The sequence below is a fragment of the Gallus gallus genome, chromosome 4 (genome assembly GCF_016699485.2).
Source record: "Gallus gallus isolate bGalGal1 chromosome 4, bGalGal1.mat.broiler.GRCg7b, whole genome shotgun sequence".
NCBI lineage: Eukaryota > Metazoa > Chordata > Aves > Galliformes > Phasianidae > Gallus > Gallus gallus.
In genome coordinates, this window is record NC_052535.1 from 23,907,922 (window position 1) to 23,916,271 (window position 8,350).

The window sequence follows — 8,350 nt, forward strand, 5'->3', positions numbered from 1 at the left end:
AGTTGCTGTCTTTCCCTAACAAATGATTATTTACAAAATCCACTCCCCAAAATTTACCTCTGCTCTCATTTCCTGTACTGGCTTCCATACAATGGTTTGGAAAAGAATAAATAGGAGAAAATGTGTAAGCAAAAGCAGCCAAGAGAAAAAGCTTATTTACCTGTAGAACAAGTTGAATTTCTTCTTGTCTTATGGCAAATATGTTTTCATCATTTTCCTTATGTGCAAAACAACTCTTTTGGCTACAATACCTAAGTAAAAGCTCAAGATGAAGCACTGAATTTTGAAGACTAGAAGGAAATAAAATCACTTGAATTCCACACAACAGAGAGATCTGTTTATTAGCAGATCACAAACAGATAGAGGAAATGTTTTTTACTTTCTTGTCAAAAGCAACCCAACAGTATGGTCACACGTAGTAAGACTACATTGTTCTTACAATTTCAGTGTCACCCCTAACGTAACATATAACGAACTGGAACTAATAATGGAATAAAACAACTAAATAATATTATTTGTTGAAGACTGAGAAAATATTGGTTTGCTTCTTTATTTTACTTCTCTTGAATTCTTGATTTTTATAAGTCCAACAATGAAGTTAATATGAAGCATCATGTACCCAAAATTTTGTAACAAGTAAATTTAACTGAAGTACATAGCTTTGGAGGCATATTTGATTATGAGAAACAAAATACAAAAATTACTCCCTTATGACATTTTACAAACTATCCTGAAATAATTTCTGCTTTCAAACATACAAGTGCACTCAGTAATCACATATTTTCAACAGTCTAATTGTTAATTAAGGAGTACATCCATTATATATATTGTCTTATTGTCAGTGAACAGATATAAAACAGCTTAAGAAAAAGTAGAAACAACTCCACACGATTTTTCAGCCAAAAGCCTGAAAAATAGAAAGTCTCACAAGGCAGAGGAATAATAAACCATTCCCCTTCCAATTTCTTCGCTTTTGGACTAGACCAATTTTGTTTCACATGTCACCATAGCTCTCCAAATAAGAATATTATCTGTACTAATAAAGGTTGAACTAATGCATTGCATGGATAGATACAGGCTATCTAGACTGTGTTCTTTGTAATCAACTGCTAATGAATACTTATCTCTACAGGGAAGATCAAGAGTTGATTACTCAGAGCTTCATCTCTCTCATACCTTGGAAGAAAGATGTTGTCTCTTTCGTGAAAACATTCTATTGCTTGCATTTTAATACCACAGTTACTTTTGCAATGGGAGAAAGCAGTGACTGGGTTACTCGGGGAAAGACCTATGAACATGCCATATACCAGCATATCTGGTTACCACATGTCAACTCTGACCCTAAAGCTGTGAGAGAGTAATTGGGTGACCTGTCCCTGTGTTAATTAGCCCTGACAAGAACTGCAGGATACAAGCAGTGGCACAAGGGGAACTAGAGGAGGGAAGATTTAGATTAGATTTCAGGAGGAAATTCCTTACTCAGCAGGTGATGAGGAACAGACTGCCCAGATAAGCTGTTAATGCTCCATCTCTGGAGGCACTCAAAGACAGGTTGGATGGATCTCTGGGCTACCTGGTCTAGTGGAAGGTGTCCCTGCCTATGGCAGGGAGATTGGAACTTGATAGTCTCAAGGTTCCTTTAAGCCTATGCCATTCTATGATTTTATGTTTTGTTGCTTTCAGAGTAGAGTTGGACTGGGTCCAGATATCTGGGAGTCCAGGCTAAGAAGATTACTCTGCCTGTTTTTACAGCACTGGGAAAGATGCATTCACCCAATTACTTTTAGACTCAAAGTAACTGTAGGAGTCCTTTTATACGGTAACAAAAAGCAAGCTGGAGTTCCGCCTCTGATTCATCAAGCAATCTTAATGCTAGAGAATAAAAAGCATGATGTTCAGTATCACAGCCAGGCATAACACACAGATAGAAATAACAATTTTTGATTGTACAAATAGAAAACAGCTCTCATCCTTTCCAAGTAACAGCAAAACAAATTCAGCAGAACCACAGATGAAAAATTACTGAAGTGTCTCAGATTGTTTTAGATCCAACGAGGCAAAGTTGCAAGTGAAAACAAGGGCTGACCTCTCTTTGAACACTAAGAATGTTCCAACTGTGTTGCTGAATCTGTGTGCAGATGGTGTTCAGTGACATACCTGTTTATTGACAGCCTAGAGAAGTATGGAAGTTGAAAAGGCCACACTGAATACATTTTAGTTTTCCATGGCTGGAGAAAGATCCAAAAAATTTGCTTCTATAACATTCAATAAAATAATTTTGAAAAATTAAAAGAGAATTTAGAGATTTGTGGTCAAGTGCAACTGCAAGAAGGGTGAGTGCAAAGTTATGCTGCTGAAGACCAAATTAGTTTGTACCCCATGAATTGTTTTTACCACCAAATGAAAATTGACATGAATTTGAATTTAGAAAGTAGAAAGGAATGACGATTTTTAAAAACTTCCATATTATTTGCTTTGTATATGAACTAACTTTGTCATAAATATCACATCTATTTAGATTGAGGGAAAGATGGCCGCTGAGAACTTTTTCCGCCCCACTTAAAATAATACAGGAATTCAATGATAAGGACTGATAAAGACTAGGATTGCTTAATTCCTTGGCTTTCAAACCCATATCTACTGAAGAGTTTCATTGATCATCAGAAGCTGATATACTGAAATAAAATGTCAAGACAATTATGCATAATTCTCAATTTCCTTATGTGATGAAAAGAAAATAAGAACAAGTTCTGCTTTTCAAAGTTCCAAACAATTTTATTTCATATGAAATATTTAAAAGATCATACATGAGTAAGAAAGTTTTAAAATGTAAAGAATTTAGAATTCAGTCATTATCAGTAGAAATGTGAATTACAACATTCTAGCCTTTCTTACCAACTATGGACTTCCTTACTATAAGGAAGGGAACAGGTTGGATGGCTTTTCAAATAGTGTCTTGGCTAGAAAAGATTTTACATCTGAAAATATTTTGCATCTGAAGATGCTTTAATTTCATGAAATTAAAGTATCAGAGGTATCTTTGTTCTCACTGAGCTGTATCAAATCTCATGGCACTGATATACCTGTAATTCCCTGCACCTGTTTGCACCTCTTTCCATGGTTCTCTGAAAACTCAGGGGAAGAATATGCACCGCAGTGCCTCCTTTTTACAACTACAGAAAGTGATGATCATCCCTTTTCTCACTCTGCACACAGTATGAATTTAAGGAATATATAAACATTTGGCTATAGGAGCATGTAAAACAGCACAGGATACTTTAGCAACATAGATGTAAATAACACATAGTTTAAGAAGTTGTTTAAAAGAATATACAACTGACAACAGAGAGCTGTTAATTCCCAAAGGATTCAAACTTGAACAGTTGGATCAGTAACAGCTCCCAAAAACCTTCCTGCAACATTCCTAAAATATGAATGTTTAAATGACAGAATATTTTGATAGCAACAAAGATAAAACACATAAGTAGTATTCTGTATTTACTTTTTGTACATTCTAGAGCTCACTATGCAGTTAGGGACCAGTAAAAAGCTTTATTTTGATTCATGAGCAGGCAGCTAATATTCCTGAAGGCCATTTTACCTCACAAAATGCCTTTCTTTACTGAAGATCACATCTGAGGAGTCTGTTTCACTGTTCACTTTTTACTATTCTGAAATAATTATCTGTATTCAGCCTCTTGTATGATTAGTGACTTCTTATAGACAGAAACAAAAGTTATGTTACTTTGTCATTTTTGGAGCATGGTGAATTCTGTTCATGAACTACATATTCCAACAGCATTCCCCTGTTGGAATATGTAGTAGCACCAGCTAACAAAATGCTAGAATCAGAAGCACAGATTTATCTAGAAGATTGAGGTTTACTGTGTCCTCAAAAACTTCCAGCCAATTCTCCTCCATTTCTTTTTTTCCCTGGTGACTTGAGGTATTCATTATTATCCAAGAAATGTAGTTCAGGAAGATTCATCTCAGACAAAAATGATTTAGTTCAGTGGTCTTAACAATATATAAACCTATTTCAAAAGAGAAAAACAAAAACAATTATCAGTAATGCACAGAACTTTCCTTAAAATATCTGGCTCATGGCTTTCAGCTGCAACTAAATGTGGGCAGAGAAATGCTGTCTGACTTTAAGTTGCCTTCAGAAAAAGAAAAGTACCAGGGTTTTTTGTTGTTGTTGTTTGTTTGTTTGCTTTTGTCTATTTTCTCCAGCTATAAATCACAATTAAAATTTTGGTGCCAGGGGGAGGATGTTAAAATATTACCATAGACGTAGATGCTTTCTGAGAAATAAAACCTGAAGTACACAACACAGACAGGGACTCCCGAGAAAGTTCCGAAAAGGAACCAAAAGTAATAACATTCAGCTGGATCCACACATCAAAAATACCAGATGAAGTCAATTGACTGGTTCCTATATGCCAGGGTAACACTAAAGTATCAGTACTCTTTTTAGAGAACTCTCACTCCATGAACTTCCACCTTTGGGTATTTTCAGCTGTAAGAAAGTGGAAACATATTCCTGGTACTGAATGAAAGACTGAATGAAATACATGCCCAAGAAAAATGAAGAACAGAGTTAGGAGGTAATGTGTAAAAAGTATGAAGAAGACGAAGCAGTAATTCATATGAAGACATATGCCACGAAACATGCTTCACAGAGAAATAAAGAGCAAAACAAGTATATAAATTGGAGACAGATCAAGTGCTTAAATTTGAAAAAGATACTTGCCTACAAGCAAAATGTTAATTCCTGCTTCATATTAAGAAGAAATTTGACTATCATCTCCTCTTAAAATTTCATACAAAAATCTTCATGTAAAATAAATAAATTTAATTTTTAAATGATGTTCTGAGACAGTCCAAAAATATCACCTGTGCTCTTGTAGTATTCAGCAGTCAGGTTCTTAAATTCTGGCATCTACTCAATTGAGTGAAGAACATTAATCAGTAGATAAGAGAAATGAAGTCAAATATAGTGAAACAACCATTCTTTTTCATTTCTCCAGTCTTAGACTTCTTTGAAGTAAGCTTTGTAACATAGGAGAAACTGCATGAATGAGAGAAAAATTTAGATGTTAATATCAAATAGATTAAGAAAAGTTCATTTATAGCTGATAAATTTGAATTTAACAGAAAAAGACTCCAGTGTGGCTCTGGTAAGGGCTGAAAAAGCAGAACTGAGAAGGGCTGGTGCTGATTGGGTGTTCAGTGAGATAATGCAGACTGTAAAGTAAGATGACATAAACTGAAGCTGGGAAAGAACTACGCATGAAAGGCATTTAGGAAACATCTTGGCACAGATGGTGATTAGTATGTGAAATGGTCCACCAACAACAGCCACAAAGGCTGTAAGCATAAACATATTCAAAATCAATTATACAACCACTTAGAAGAAAAAGAATATTACTAGGTACAAAGTCTAGACATATAAATAGTGGGACTCAGATGACCCATATGCCCCATTTTCATCACAAGGTATTACTTTGTTGTTGTCAGAATACATGATGAGCTGCCACCAAATGCATTTAATGTTCTGTAGGAAGGAGTTTTCTCTGTACTGCTCACGGCCGTTATTCTGCTGCCTGTTTCACAAACATGTGGCACACACGCATACAGCAAATAGGTGTGAAAGTTAATTACTCCTTGGAGAATGAGATATACTGACAGCTTTGTGGAGAAGGGCATTTTAAAGGGAAATTCATAGTATATGAGATATTTTTTTAAAAAAAGTTATAATACATCTCCCAGCCTCCCCAGAATAAATAATATTTTATCCTTCTGGGAAAAGTCATAATAATTACTTCAAGATTTTGAGACTTTCCTCCTTATGTTTATAGAAGTACAGGATATTGCTTATATAAGTTAAACATTTGATTATATATTCACCATAGTTACTATAAACTTCTATTATTATTGCTTCTAAATGAAAACTGTACCAAAGAATTGATATTACTGACCTTGTTTCTTTTATAACAGCAGCAAGTCGTCAATGCTTAGTAGGATATACTGCACAAATTGAGAAATGTATCTTCCATGGTGGGCTTTGAGTTGCAGCAAACCACACATATAGAGGTCACCAGGGAGAAGTGGAAATGTGTGGTATTAAAGTAATCAACCTAAAGTCTTTACGTGCCAGGACAGAAAGCAGATAGAAGTAATGCCAAATTAATTCATCCTGATCTTAAAATTATTTTCAAGTAAGAAATATTATGTAATTATTATTTCACCAGCAATATTGATTTTTTTTTATTTTTTAATTCCTCTTTTTAAGATTTTTTTTTCTGCAGTCTAAATAGAAACAGAAGCCCTTTCATAGCACATATGTAATCAGTATTTAGGTGCCAAGGAAGCTGTCAAGCTGGTAAGGAAAGCAAAGGTATCAAGGAGAAAATACAAGTATTCTGGCAACAGCAAAATGTCATTTGCAAATGAGAACATCCTGAAATACCATTGGAGACACTACAGAGTTACTGACCTTCTTTTAAGTTCTTGTGTATGCCAATCCCATCTTAAGTGACTTGAACATCTATATGTTAAACAGACCATTTTTCTCACTACCTATTGATCTGTTTTAACCAATATCTGTTTCCTGTAACCTTTGCCTGTTTGTCCTTAGATTCTGAATGACTCTTCAGAGGATAGATCTTCTACTGAATTTTTGGCAAATGCCCAGGACATCACAGATGATGACAAATAAACAACAAAAACTATTCAAACAAGACACTTTCCTGCTTTTCATTTTACATTTGTGAAAAAGTTAAAAAAAGAAAAGAAAAAATTAAAATATTCCTGTTTTAATGACAGCAATTCTCGTGAATTGAAAACTGGAAATAAAGAGGTGTTATGCTTAAAGCAAATGTTCCCATGGAACTACTCATACTGATGAGCATGTCCTTCTCCAGTTAGCTACAGATAATTTTCTTTCTTTCTTTTTTTCAATTTTTTAACTTCCATTGCACATCTAATCCTCATGACTTTTACTTTCCCCTGTCAAGTTGACTGGTCTTGCTAGGTCCTTCCAATTTTGAAAAAAAAATCCTGTTAGGTTTACGCTAATTTAAATAATTGGGTGACTTCTGGATTCAATTTGCCGTTTTCCTTTTCACTTAGAGCATCATGGCTTTTAGTAAACACAACAAACTGTGTCCTAATGAGTCTTGGAGAAATCTCTTGCACGGCTGAGGAGATGAAGGCTTGGACAAACAAAAACATTGAACTTCTAAAAAAAAAAAAAAACAGTGTCTTTATTTATAATAATTACAAAATAGTCCATGATAAAAAAGATCAAGTAAATGTGCTTACCTTAATCAGCAGATAAAACTTCAACCTGTCCCTTATTTAATTCTCCCACATGGTGATGGGAGAGAGAACCAGAAGAGCAGAAGGTAAAAGCATGTAGCTTTAGATAAATGGGTGAAGCAATGTCGAATGCGTAAGCAAAGGAAATTAAATAATTCACTCACTGTTTCGCACTTACAGGCAGATATCCTGGAATGCAGAGCCTCAGCACGTGTAACAGTTACTTGAAAGGACAAGTATTACAACTAGAAATGTCAGAACCACAGAATTGCAGAGGTCAGAGGGGACCTCAAGAGATCATTGAGTCCAACCCCCCTCAAAAGTAGGTTCCCTACAATAGGTCACACAGGTAGTCATCTAGGGGGATCTGAAATATCTCCATAGAAGGAGACTCCACAACCTCTCTGGGCAGCTTGTGCCAGTGCTCAGTCATCCTTACCATAAAGAAGTTCTTTCATATGTGCAACACTGCAACATGATGGAAAACTCAGCAATGACAGCGTAGCAACAAAGTCCTAGGCTATACCAAGTAAGGGTAAGCTCAAATGCAGCAGCCATAGACACAAAAACAAAGAAAAAAAATCTGCTTACCCTTAGAAGGCCTCCAGTATGGAGGGATCTCCAGCAAGATACCCTTGCCTCCACTGCCAACCCTTAAATAAGATCTGGGATTGGGTGGATACTGGCTTCAACCCTTTTGGTCACTCAGCTGCATTGCATGCACCTGAGATCCCCTGGGTTGGCCTTGCCTTCCCACCAGGTTCTCAATCACTGGTTCAGGCCATGACTTAGCATTTCCACTACAGCATGTTAGTGTGGAACTTCCTATGTTCAAGTTTTAGGCCATTGCTCCTTTTTCTACCACTATATGCCACTGAAAAGAGCTCAGCCTCATCCATTTGCCTTCTAGCTCCTTTTAGATATTTATATCTAAAATATCTGTATTTATATCTAAAATATCTATATCTGAACATGAGCCAGCAGTGTGCCCAGGTGGCCAAGAAGGCCAATGGCATCCTGGCTTGTA

General features: G+C 35.8%; 1 long non-coding RNA gene across 1 annotated transcript; it reads right to left on the reverse strand.

Moving 5' to 3' along the window:
• Nucleotides 1-364: 364 nt before the first annotated feature.
• On the reverse strand, nt 365-7,958 carry LOC121110796. Its single transcript, XR_006939235.1, has 5 exons — nt 7,915-7,958; nt 7,502-7,568; nt 5,982-7,243; nt 4,897-5,071; nt 365-4,034 (listed from the first exon to the last, which is right to left on the reverse strand). It is a non-coding gene; the product is annotated as an uncharacterized LOC121110796 (long non-coding RNA).
• Between the last annotated feature and the right edge of the window lie 392 nt (nt 7,959-8,350).